Raw genomic sequence first — 14,190 nt, 5'->3', positions numbered from 1 at the left:
GACAAACTTATCCAAGTATTGATGAAACACTCGATTCATCAGGTCGATGAACACTGTAGGTGCATTGGTTAGCCTAAACGGCATCACCGTAAACTCGTAGTGTCCATATCGAGTTCTAAAAGTTGTCTTAGGTATATCCTTTGTCTCTACTTTCAGTTGATGGTATCCCGATCGTAAGTCGATCTTGGAAAATACCTTAGCTCCTTTCAGTTGATCTAACAGATCCTCGATCCTCGGGAGTGGGTACTTATTCTTGATGGTTAATCGATTTATCTCCCTATAATCAATGCACATCCTCATGCTTCCATCTTTCTTCTTTACAAACAACACCAGCGCACCCCATGGAGATACGCTTGGTCGTATGAAGCCCATATCAAGGAGTTCTTGTAACTACTTCTTTAATTCTTGTAGTTCCTTTGGGACCATTCGGTATGGGGCCTTAGATACTGGTGCCACCCCGGGAATTAGGTCTATGGTGAATTCCACTTGTCTATCGGTTAGAATACCAGATAGATCTTCTGGAAACACATCTATGAATTCCCGTACTACTGGTACATCTTCAACCCTTATCGTCTCTTGTTTCTCTCCTGAGATACTTACTAGATATCCTTGATATGTTTCTTTTCTCAACATCTTCTCAGCTTGTAAAGCTGATACTAGTCGAATAAGGGTTTTGTCTTCATTCCAAGGAACGAAAATAGTTCCTCTCCTGGTTTCTGAAATGATACTTCCATTTCCTTGCATCGGATGGTGGCGTAATTACAACCTAACCAATCCATGCCTAGTATTATATCAAAATCCTTCATTTCTGTCATGTATAGGTTCGCTTCCATTGGTTTTTCCTCAACTTCGATACTTACTAACTTGGCTATTCTATCAGTATTCAAAGGGTTGCCCGAAGGAATACTGACTTCTAATGTACCTTCCGACTTATCACAGGTAATACTAGATTTAGCCATAAAAGTTGTTGAAGCAAAGGAGTGTGTAGCTCCTGAATCAAACAATATATAAGCAGGTGTATTGGCTATCAGTAGAGTACCTGCTATGACATTAGAGTTTTCCTCTGCATCCTGTTGAGTCAACGCAAAAACTCGTGCTTTCCCTTTCTGGTTCTGGTCGTTGTTATCATCCTTCTTCTGGATATGTGTGGGACAATCCCTAATGATATGTCCTGGCTTGCCACATCGGAAACAAACATTTTTCCCTTGTAAGCACTCGCCACGATGTGTCCTTCCACACTTAGAACAGGGCGCAATAATCGGCACAATGCTTTTGTTGGCATTGGCTCCACCATTAGCTTTCTTGTTCTGCCACTTGCCTTTTCCCTTGTCCTGGCCATTCCATTTCCTCTTTCCCATGTTACCATTGTCCGATTGATTGAACAGTTGACCATGTTGTTCGACACTAGTCTTCTGGTACCAAATAGTATGAGCTCTTTCCAGCATTTCACGGTATGTGGTGAAGCGATGGGATATAAGTATCATGCTTATATTCGAGTTCAGCCCTTGTTCAAACCTTCGTACCTTCTTATCTTCCGTATCCACCAAATGTGGAGCATACCTTGAAAGTTGATCAAACTTCCTCTCATACTCAGTCAGGGACATAGTCTTTTGTTTGAGTTGGAGGAATTCACTTTCTTTGTGATCCCTCAAGGACTAGGGAAAGTACTTGTCCATTACTTTCCCTTTGAATTGCTCCCAAGTCAATTCTGCTTGTTGCTCAGGGGTCTTTGTCCTTGACATTGAGTCCCACCAGTGACTTGCATCACCGGAGAACATGAACTTAGCACACTGGACTTTCTGAGCGTCCGAGCACCCTATCAATCGGAATATACGCTCCAACTTGTGAAGCCACTCCTCGGCTGCAAGTGGATCAGCTGCTCCGTTGAAGGTAGGGGGCTTGTGCCTTTGAAATTGGTCGACCACTGAAGCATGGTTTGGAACATTAGGAGCTAGTGGTAGGGGTTGAGCTTGGTTCGGGTATTGCTTGCCTAGGTCTTGAACAGCTCGGAGGTCTCTTATCAAGTTTTGGTTTGCGCGGACCATTTCCTTTAGACAAAACATATGGTTCTTATTAGTTTCATTCTTCGAATACTAAAGTAAAGAAGATAGTATTTTATTTCTTGACATAAGGGAAGCTATTACAAGGATTTAAATCTAATCCCTATAAGTTCTACGGATCTTCTTTGGTGGAGCTTCATCTTCGGAGGGGTCTTCCGCCTCAGGACTCTATGTCCATCTCAACCTGTGGCTCAGGCTCATGATCATTCTCTAAATTATCCTCGGGTTCTTCTTCGGGATCTTCTTCCTTAGCTAAAGGTTTCTCCTCAGGCTCCTCATGGATTACATCATCCCACAAATCAATCAGGGCATGGCAATACCTCTCAAACTCGAACAGGTTTAGGTTGCCTTCTAACATTTCATCCCTAACCGTGACTCCCATATCTCCCCATTGAGGTGGGAGGGAGTGTATGAGGTTATTTATGGCCTCAATATGCGTGATCTCCATACCAGCATTAACCGCCGTCATGCATCTCTCATAGATGTCATACACATATTCGCTAAGCGGTCGGGTCGGATCAATTACATAGCTTTCATAGAAATTAATAGCAATTCTACGGTTCAATGCTTCTCTATATACCCTAGCCATTCTACGAGTCATATCTATTGCATTTTCACATACATCATACTTTTTCTTAGCTCAAAGAAAACATGCAAATATTTAAACTTTCATATCATGCAATTCCCTTTAAGCCCTTAGCTTTTGCCCAAGTCCATTACATATCTTTAAATAACACATCTCTAAATCATATCAAAGCATCATAACATAAACATAATCATTTACTTTAAACATGAACATACCTGGGCCATAGGATGAGATTGATGGATGGATGCATGATACCATAGAATACCTTAAACTTTTCATTTTCCTTTTGTTTTTAAAAAAAAAAACATACTTGGTCTATAGAACTAGCTAAACCTTGCTCTAATACCACGCTGTAATGCCCCGACCCCTAGTGGACTGGAACGCTGCTTACTTTACTTAGCTTAATCGGTGGTTTAGTAACAAGTGTATACGTTTTAGCGGAAGCTTACATCTTCGGATAATAATTTAAATAACAATACTTCAAATACTTTAAACAAAAAACACTGAATCATTTTTCAAAACAACAAAATGCAATTTATTTGAAGAAAACATAACTTGTTCTCGCATTCTGCGTTATTCAAAACTTTAAAGAAATAACATCGGAAAACATTTCATAAAAATAAATCCAAATCACTTATTCACCGGATTTCCATGGGGCTCGTTGCATCACTCTCCATCTTCTCCTCCATCCATGCTCGAGGTAGAGTTCCTTCAATCTGTAGAGATGGGATTAAACCCGTGAGTTGAAAAACTCAATAGGTGTTATAGGTGCATTCGTGATCAAGCTATACATTTCAAAACATTAACTTTATAACTTTTCATACATGCCGTACCCGGAGGCACCATTTGACGTGAAGGGGTATGCCGTACCCGAGGGCACCATTTGACATGCGAATATTTCTTCAACATAGAGGGGTATGCCGTACCGGAGTACCATTTGACATACAACCATTAACATAGAGGGATATGCCGTACCGGAGTACCATTTGACATACAAACATTAACATGAATCGAAACTTATAACTTAACACGATTAAACACATTGAACCTCTACCTACCTTGATTGATACTTTTGAAACTTTGAAAACTTGGATTGAAAACTTTGATGAAACTTGGAAATTGAAAAAAATGCACTCCTTGGATGTTTGAAAATCGTTGAGAATTGATGCTTGAAAACACTTCTTAAATTTCTAGGAAAAATAGTTTTCCTCCCTCTCTTTTTCTCTTTTGAATACTCTTTCTTTAGTATGTAAAAGATCTTGCTTTTGGTGTGAGAAAAAATGAGTGAAATGAGGTCTCTATTTATAGGTAAATATCCCATAACTTAAAGCAAATGAAGGGTCAAATTTCATTTAAGAGAGAAAACATGGGTGCCATTTAAGTTTGAGGTTAAATGCTTCAATTTAGTGGGGTTTTTATTGCCAAAAATGTGGGTGCCCTTTGAGAAAATAATTGATGAAAATAAATATTTAAATTCTAGAGAAAAACGAGAATTTTCATTTCAGGCAGTTCCGATCGACCGGTTGTAGTCCGGTTAACACTGCACAGTTTTCAGTGTTTCTATCATTACTTCTTCTCCCGATATCCAATTGAGGTAATTCAAAGTGCGTTGGAAAGCTAACTCAAAGAGATACAACCTTTATTTAGATATCATTTTCCAAATCAAATGTTTCCTATGTCGAAAATGGGTCTCAAATGAGACTAAAAATCTGAAGTGTACTTTAGTCATCCAATATTCATGTCTTAGTGGCACTAAGGTGTCTAGAATTATTTGGGGTTCTACATTCACTGTTTAATCCAGCCAAAAATTCATACACCCTTTTGTTCTCGAATTGCTTCCTATACCAAACACCGTCTTCTACCCACTACTACTCTTCAACACTCAAGTCAAGTTCTTGCCAGAGAGTCGTCATCTCCATATAATAGTTGGTGACCTACCTCTTACCTTGCTTCATCTACCACAATTGGGTTTTAATTTCAAAAATTTTGGAAGAATCTTCATTGTCGGAATACATCTCCCGAACTGCGACCCAAATTTCTTTCATCATTTGCATGAAGAGGTAGGTTTTTTCAATGGAGTACTTCATGGAATTTACGAGCCAGGCCATTACCATGGAGTTCTTAGATTTCCTTTCTTCTGAAGGGTTGTGTTTGTTGGCCATTTTGTTTCACTGATAAGGTAACCAATTTTTCCCTTTCCGTCAACCACCAATCTGATTGATTGAGCCCATTCTTGATAGTTTCTTCCATTGAGTTTTTCCACCATGAGTTGAAAGGATAAGTTGTCAACTCCAATCGAATTCATGGTGGAGGTAGCTTCTGTCTCGCTACTAAGTGATTCGAAGGTCGTCGACTCTTTGCTATTAACGACAATTTCTGCTATTGAAGTAGCTAGGTTTTAAGATGGTCCCAGATTTGATACCATGAAATCAGAAGAAGCATTCTGTATTTCTTGGTTTACTTATAATCATACGGCCTCTATTTATATTACAACTTACATGATAAAAAAGGGAAAAATCTCTTCATTAGGGGAGAAATAAATCACCCTAATTATGGACTATCTATATAAGGAATAATATAATTTTGGCAAAATATATCAATAGCAAATCAATCACAATTATGTCGAAGATACCGGAATATTACTAAGGATTTGGTGGTTAATTGTTTCCTTATGTAGAGATTTATTATAGTTACCACAATATTCTTTCCTTAGTTGTAGATGGAGAATATATTTTCTATTTTGATATGTATCCTAGACCTATATAATGGTTGTACATGGCTGGAATAACAATTGCTTCTCTTTAATTTTGGTCTCTTCATTCTAATCCTCTCCCCGGTTTCATGGTATCAGAGCCGATGGTTTTTGATTAGGTAGAATGGAAAAATTGACCACGACAAATGCATGCAGAGATGAGGATTCTACAGCAACCTCTGGTCCTGTCTCTATAATTGCACCCAACTCTACAAATTACCTTCCCATGATCGAAAACACTATCTCTAACTCATCACCACCCGACTAAATAGTAAGAACTTCCTGCAACGGTCTCGGACTGCTCTCATGGTCATTTGTGATCGTGGACGTCTTGATTACGTGACCGGAACTAGAACAAAATCGGATGAAGATGATCCTGCATATGTAACCTGGGATGCTCAGAACTCTATGGTAATGGCTTGGTAGTTAATTTAACGGAAGAGGATATTAGGAAATCTTATCGTATTATTCAACTGCAAAAGAGCTCTGTGATGCACTTACAATGACCTTTTCAGACTTGGAAAATTCTGCTCAACTATTTGAGCTTCTAATCAGGGCACAAAATCTCCGCCAAGGTAAATTAGATGTCACACAATATTACAACTCCCTGCAATGACTATGGAAAGAGATTGACATGTTCATTCAAATAGACTGGGATACATCTAAGGATGCTGAGAAGTATAAGAAACAGGTGGAAAAAGGAGAGAATGTATAATTTTTTAGTTGAACTGGTCCTCGAATTGGATAAGTTTATGGCAGATTACTGGGCATGAAGTCGACTCCAATAATTGACGAAATCTTTGCTGAAATATGCAGGGAAGCCAGTAGAAAACATGTAATGCTTGGAGACTCCAAGCAATCTTTCTCTAGGACGTTTGCACTCGCTGCTCGTGGACAAGAATCATCACGGGTTAAAAAAATAACAGCTTTTGGTACGAACACTGCAAGAGAACTAACCACTCTACCTACTGGTGATGGGTTCTTCACGGCAGGCCCTCGAACAGAAAGCAAGGCAACTAGAGTGATGCGAGACCTAAACAGGTTCACTGCGAGGAAGCCCAATTGCGTAACCCTTTCAGCCTCCAAAGTTCAACCGAACCGTCGCCAGTCACAGCCTCATGAGAATATTTCTCTCGCTTACCAAAGACTAGCTTGAGCAATTATATAAGCTTCTCACTCTTACAGCACCAACTTCTAGCTTGGCGGCAGAGAGAGGTAATCACATGTTGACACTAGCGGGCAGAGGTAATGTAAAGCAATGGTTTATCGATTCGGGGGGCCACTGACCACATGACAGGCCATATGAAATTATTTAATTCTTACTCACCATGCCCCGGACATTTGAAAGTAAAAATAGCTGATGGGTCACTTTCTCCAGTTGTTGGAAACTTGTTCCATATGTCGAATTAAAGTCTATTTTGCATGTTTTGAATTTATCTTGCAATCTTCTTTCTATCAGCAAATTAATTAAAGATTTTCATTGCAGCGTCAATTTTACTGAGTCCTTATGTAATTTTCAGGACCTAACTTCAGGAAAGATGATTGACTATGCTAAAGAATGTGAGGGACTATACTATTTTTTGGAAGATGCTTACTAGAATAAATAAGCTCACACTGCAAGCTGCAATTCTAAGGTTAAGAGTATTACGGGTAAACGTTGGTTCATAACCTTTACGGATAATCATACGAGGGTATGTTGGGTCAATCTTTTGAAAGATAAGTCTGAAACTGCTCAAACTTTCAAAAACTTTTACTCTATGATTCTAACCCAATTTGATACAAGGATAAAAAATTTTCAAACCGATAATGGGTGAGAGAACTTTAATCAAGTTTTGGGAAATTTTCTCACTGAGAAAGGTATCCTACATCAAAGTTCCTGTGTTATTACCCCCTAACAAAATGGAATTACAGAAAGAAAAAATCGACATCTCCTTGAAACTGCTAGAGCCCTTATGTTTACTAGTAATGTTCTAAAACTGTTTTGGGGAGATGCAGTTCTCATGGCATGCTGTCTCATAAACAAAATGCCTACTAGGATACATAACTCACAACTCCTTTAATAGTTCCGTCGAATGGTTACCCGCAAATCCGATCTATACTCTCCATATCCCTAAGAGTGTTTGTGTACAGCATTCTCTCATATCTATGATCACGAACGTACTAAGTTAAATCCTAAAGCTAAAAAATGTGTGTTCTTGGGGTATTCTCCATTAAAGAAAGTGTACAAGTGTTATTCCCCAATAATTCGTAAATACTAAATATCTATGGACGTTATGTTCTTTGAGTTTGTTCCCAATTTTCCCCAAAATTCCCCTTAGGGAAGAAACGTGATGATGGGAATTTTTGGGAAACTACACCAAAAATATCACGGATACCTATATGACCCATCAATGAATCGGAACCTCCCATGTCAAACAATACTTCACCCACTTATCCTTTTCCACTTTTCGATACGTCACAAAGTACTGACTCCCGTGTACAACCAAGTTTAATGACAGGGGAAGACAAACAACTTGCAATTACACTTGAGCTCCATGTTAATTCTAGAAGGAAAATTTTGAAAATGTGGAACATCTCACAATCCAACCGTAGAACAATGAATCTGATCTGGAGTTAGGTAATCTCTCTTCTCCACAAAATGACTATACTAATGATTTGGATGTTCCTATTGCACTCAGAAAGGGAGTTAGATCTTGTACACAACATCCTATCCCTAACTTCGTAGGGTACAATGATCTATCCAATTCAGTTCAGGCTCTGGCTGCAAACCTGTCATCAATTGAGATACCAATATCTATTCATGAAGCTTTGTCAATTCCAGAATGGAGAAAGGTAGTTGAGAAGGAGATGGGAGCCTTGCATAAAAACAGAACTTGGCAGATTGTGGAAAAACCTAGGGATAAGTCAATTGTTGGATGCAAATGGGTGTTCTCTGTTAAGTACAATTCATATAGCTTGATAGAGCGCTATAAAGCTAGATTAGTGGCAAGTGGATATACTCAGACATATGGAGTTGACTACCTAATTTTTTTTGCTCCAGTTGCAAAATTAAATACACTGAGTCCTTCTGGGACTAGCAGCAAACTTAGATTGGAAACTTCAACAACTGGATGTAAAAAATGCTTTTCTGAATGGTGATCTAGAAGAAGAAGCATATATGGAACTTCCTCCTGGGTTCAATGGAGCCAAGGTCCAGGGAAAGGTCTGTAAACTGAACAAATCCTTATATGGGCTAAAGCAATCTCTACGAGCCTGGTTTGGGAGATCATGAATGCTGTTTGTCAACAAGGATACAAGCAAGCTCAATCCGATCATACTATGTTTTATAGAAAGTTATACGAAAAAATTACCATTCTAAATGTCTATGTGGATGATATAGTTTTAATAGGTGATGACTACGAAGAAATGGAGAGGTTAAAGAAAGCAATTTCAGCTAAATTCGAAATAAAAGACATAGGTCCTTTATGGTATTTTATTGGCCTGGAGGTTGCAAGAAATAGGAGTGGAATTTCAATTTCACAAAGAAAATATGTCTTGGATCTCTTAAAAGAAACGAATATGCTAGGAAACAAGCTAGCAAATGTTCCTATAAATCCCAATCATAAACTTGGGGATTGCTTAGGATGCACACCCGTGGATAACGAGAGATATCAGTGCCTCGCAGGAAAGCTTATATACTTGTCACACACTCGGCCAGACATTACTTTTGCGCCATGCTCCATTTGAAAAGCATATGGAAGCTATTAACCAAATCCTAAGATATTTGAAAGGGACTCCTGGTCTTGGACTCTACTTCAAAAAGGTCCATTGAAATCTTCACAAATGCTGATTAGGTAGGATTAGTGATGGACAGGAGATCCGCAATCGGTTATTGTACCTTTGTGTGGGGAAACCTTTGTCACTTGGAGGAGTAAGAAACAACCAGTGGTAGCCACGAGTAGTGCTGAAGCCGAATTTAGAGCTTTGAGACATGGAATTTGTGAAGTAATGTGGTTAAAATTTCTAGTAGCTGAACTTGGTTTCCAGGGAGATGAACCTATGAAAGTTTATTGTGATAATAAGGTAGCCATCACAATATCTCATAATCCTATTCATCATGACATGACTAAATATGCTGAGGTGGATAGACATTTCATCAAGGAGAAAATATAAAATGGAACAATATGTATGGTTTACTTGTCTTCATCTGAACAAGTTGCAGACTTATTGACGAAGGGATTGTTTAAACCCATGTTCGAAAAGATGGTGGACAAGTTGGGACTGTTTAACTTGTATTGTCCAGCTTGAGGAAGAGTGTTGAAGATACCGGAATATTATTAAGGATTTGGTAATTAATTGTTTCCTTATGTACAGATTTATTATAGTTACCATAATGTTCTTCCTTAGTTGATGTAGAATATATTTTGATATGTATCCTAGACCTATATAATGGTTGTACAAGGCTAGAATAACAATAACAATTGCTTCTCTTTAATTTTGGTCTCTTCATTCTAATCCTCTTCTCGGTTTCAATCTACACTCATCATCTGTGTCCAACTGAACTTTAAAAAATGTATGGCATGGCTTATAACATCTCTATAACAAAGAACAATAACATGAGATTGAAAGGGACAGCTCCCATCACCTCCCATCTTTCTTGTATTCTTTAATAACCAATTCAAGCAGCAAAGTGATTGCCAATAATCACTATCAACTAAGCTAATAAATTTATCCCCCCTCACTCCCTCATTGTCTCTCTTTTCATCTCTCTTGTCACTAAAAACCCTAGTCCAGCATTGACAAACGGTCAAAATTTCAACCAACAAAACAGCCACCAGGAATACGTTCATCTCTTTTAGATTTTTAATTTGGAGAAAATAAACTCACGTTCATAGAATGGGCAAGACAAAAATTGTTATCTGTACTTCTATGAATGTTTTCCTCGTCTTAATCAAAGATTATAATAAGAGAAAGTCACAGGTTGACAAGGCTAGACTAAATGAATTTACAGATTTCAAGTAACAAAATCAATTATCTGTTCCCCCCCAATTGTTTTAGCTATTTTAATGCCAATATTCTTATAGTATGAATTACAAGACAGATCATGAATTTACGGAATTTGAAGTTACAAATTCAATTTATCGGTTTTTTTAAAATTTTGTAGTTATTTTAATGCCAATTGCCTTGCAATTTTTGTAGGTCTTGAAATCTTTCTGCATGGACTTCTGCCAATTTTAAGTTAATTGAATGGCACAACTGTGATAGGGGTCCGAGAACAATTACAGAGAATGGAATGATGTGATTGCAAAATATAGTGCCCTCTATGTCAACTATGTTTTCAAGCTATCATAATATGAACAAGTACCACAGTTCGTTACATCAGTGCTAAAATTACAGTGCATTCTGAAAAAACGTAGTTCATCACTCAACTAACTGAAACCATATTTTTGCCTTGGTCACATATAAAACAAACTTCAGACCAAAGGTGACTCATATATGAAACGTCTAACCTTCTACCCACAGGAGGCCTATGCATCAGATGATCAGTAGGAGGTTCAGTTGCTAGTGCTTGGGCCCTTAGTGTATCCATTATAAGATTTACCCAGAGAAGCTGCTCAGAAGACAAAATAGTTATAAAGTTAGTTTTGAACCTAAATGAGAGTTACGATTAAGAAGTCGTGCCTATAAAGGAAAACAGCAGACCGACAAGTCCTCCAAACATGGGGAGAAAGAGAGATCACAAACCTGCACTACATTTAATGGGACATTACCAGTGAGCTGAAATTGTATAAATTTCTGAATATTGGCATAAACAGATCTACCCCACCGCACCACCTACAAAATTAACATAAAAATATAATCAGCAATCTCAACTTTGGTCATAACATTTTCAATTTGTGGACACTTCCATAAGACAGTAAAAATGGAAAGCTATGCAACTTGTTGACCTCCAAAAATGGCTCCTCCACGTGGCCAACTTATAGCTACTCCACGTATTCCTCCCTGAGAAATGAACAAATGGTCAGGCGCACACGGCCGGAACCGACGGGGGTGGCGGCCGTATACACTCCGACGGTCAAGTCAGGTTTGGGTGGTCGGAACAGTGCCCAGGGGCTACACAAATCAATCAATAAAGGGGGAGGAGAATATATAAACTTGTTATGGAATGCTATGTATTGAGAGTTTCATTACCTTTGCCTCTGGCCAAACTTTGGGTATTTATAGGTGGTATGAACCGTGGGATGTGGAACACGTGTATACATCAGACGGTATGAAGCGTCTGCTCATAGGCGTCAATCAGCCGCGCTTGTAGAGTGGGCAGGCAGTTTGTTTTCCCCGAGTTGAATTGACATAAAGTTGATAAGTCACATCAAATAGCCTCATGGGGACGTCAAATCAATTTAAACCTTAGATGCAGGACAAATCTTAAATTGGCGGCGGATCTTCTAACCGGGGTCCACTTGATCCCGACCTCGGAGGTGGGATGCTTCGGCAGATCAGTAGTAGAAATTGATATATCACTTCGGGGAGGAGTGCTTCGGTGGTGAGACGACACTTCGGTCTCTAGGAGGTGGGATGCTTCGGCAGATGGTCTACTTGGTGGTGAGATGACACTTTGGTGTCGAGGAGGTGGGATGCTTCGGCAGATGGTCTACTTGGTGGTGAGATGACACTTCGGTGTCGAGGCTCGAATAATCGAGGCGTAACAGTGGTCCCCCAAATTCGGGAATGAATATTTATATTATACGTGGATTTGTTTTCCTGACCGGGCCGCGGTGTGGGGGTAGCTGAAACTTTGTAAAGCATGGGAGGAAACACAGCGACCGAGGCGATGAGCCAATGGGGCGTTCGCGTCAGGTGCGTCCAAGCTTTGTAAAGTTGAGGGACTCATCTTGGACCGATGAGTTGACAGGGAAAGGTCGACGCGTGGGGAGATCGCTGAAACTTTGTAAAGCATGAGAGGAAACGCAGCGACCGAGGCACTGAAACTTTGTAAAGCATGAGAGGAAACGCAGCGACCGAGGCGACGAGCCAATGGGGCGTTCGCGTCAGGTGCGTTCAAGCTTTGTAAAGCTGGAGGAGGAGCTCATCCGAAGCGACCCAAACGTCCAATGATTTGACAACTGTTGCGTGTTTCCAAGGTGACAGTTGGACACCATACCCATTCTCCTAAAAGGCTGCTGCGGCTAGTAATTATTATTGACGGCTGTTTGTAACCGAGGTGACGCGTTTCAATTTAGCGTGACAGTTACAGCGACATCTTGGGCGTAGATCAAATCTGGCGTTTCATTTCAACGGTCCGGATTGAGGATGCGACGAACGGTTTAGATTGATCGTATTTGAATTCAATGGTGGAGATTGGACTTGTCCTTCCTATAAAAGGTGAACTTTGGGGTTTTATTAGAGTTTCTATCTTTGCCAGACGAAAACCATATTTTGCTCTCAAATTTTCGGCGATTTCCGGCATATTGCAAGCAACCCCGGCGAGAGAGAACAATACTTCCGGCGATCCTGCACCATTTTTGGCTAGGAAAAACTTCCAAACCCGTAAGTTTCAGCACCCATTTGGACTGTAAAAAATTTCTTAACGAATGGCCTCGGAAGGGAGTTCTGGTTTGGGGAGGGGCTTGGAAATAGTGAGGGTGGACGAGCCCATTGTGGCGACCTCCTCAGAAATAGCTGGGGCGATAATGGGGGGGAGAACATATGGAAGCGACCAGATAGCCCCCCGGATACTTCTGTGCATTGGAGGGCATCGGACTACCCATCAAAATTGAGGGAGGCCGACCTGGGTAGACTTAGGATAGAATATAGGATCCCAGACAGTGTAGACTTGATTTTTCCCGAGCCGGAAGAGAGAGCCTGTTATCCAAGGCCGGGCTGTGTGGCCATTAGTGAGGCGATCCTTAGGGCCGGACTTAGGCTGCCTATCCACCCATTCTTTAGGTTGGTGCTTAGGTCTTACGGGCTAGCCCCGACGCAACTCAATCCGAACTCCTGGAGCCAGATGGTGGGCTCCTGGATGTTGTGGAAAGAGGCGTCGTTAGGAGTGGAGATGCCCCTTTCCGTTTTCCAGACCCTCTATATACCCAAGGTTACTGCCGAGGGGGATAAGACCCAGGGTTGGTACTACCTGACGTCATGGGGTTCCCACACTCCATTCGTGATCGATCTGCCGAGCTCCATCAAGGAATGGAAGAGCTCATGGTGCTGGGCAGCGGGGCGATGGGACACAATGGAGGGGGACCCCCTGGCGCCTCTTACAGTCCCGGCGAAGTTTTCAACACTTAGTGAGTATAGTAGTTGCTCCTTTTGTTTCCTCTTTGGTTCGGTTCATGTTTAACAGTTATGTTTCCTTTTGTAGGTTCTCTTCCTCGGTGCGAGCTATCAACAGAGGACTTTGACACTATCTATGTCATTTACCAGCTGCCTCAGAAGAAGAGGTCCTACCACAGGCTGATCCGGAAGAACATACATTTCATCACTCACGACTTAATGGCGTCGCAAGGTAATAGGACCGAAGCCCATACTTTTTTATTCCGAACTCCCTAGACTTGTACTAATTCCTTATTCGTTTCTTTGCAGATAACTTCAGCAAGAAGCTGCCAATACGGCCCGACTTCAAGACCATCCAGAAAATGATGGCTGAGGCACGGGCGCTGAAGGCCTCCTCCTCTTCGTATAAGAAGCAAATGGAGGAGTTGGTGGAGGCCAGCAAGAGGCTTCAGCCTCTGACGGAGGAGGAGGTTCAGGAGGACCCGGAGGCTGACCTCCGAAGGAAGGGCAAGAAGAGTGCTGCCCCTCCCAGGCGC

At 40.7% G+C, this 14,190-nt stretch overlaps 1 pseudogene; it reads right to left on the bottom strand.

The window, feature by feature from the left end:
• LOC111372962 overlaps positions 1-14,190 on the bottom strand; it is an 87,205-nt pseudogene that overhangs the window by 22,940 nt on the left and 50,075 nt on the right.

This window comes from Olea europaea, chromosome 2 (genome assembly GCF_002742605.1).
Source record: "Olea europaea var. sylvestris chromosome 2, O_europaea_v1, whole genome shotgun sequence".
In the NCBI taxonomy this organism is placed as follows: domain Eukaryota; kingdom Viridiplantae; phylum Streptophyta; class Magnoliopsida; order Lamiales; family Oleaceae; genus Olea; species Olea europaea.
The sequence above is the reverse complement of the archived record's forward strand: the minus strand, read 5'-3'. Positions and strand labels throughout refer to the sequence as shown.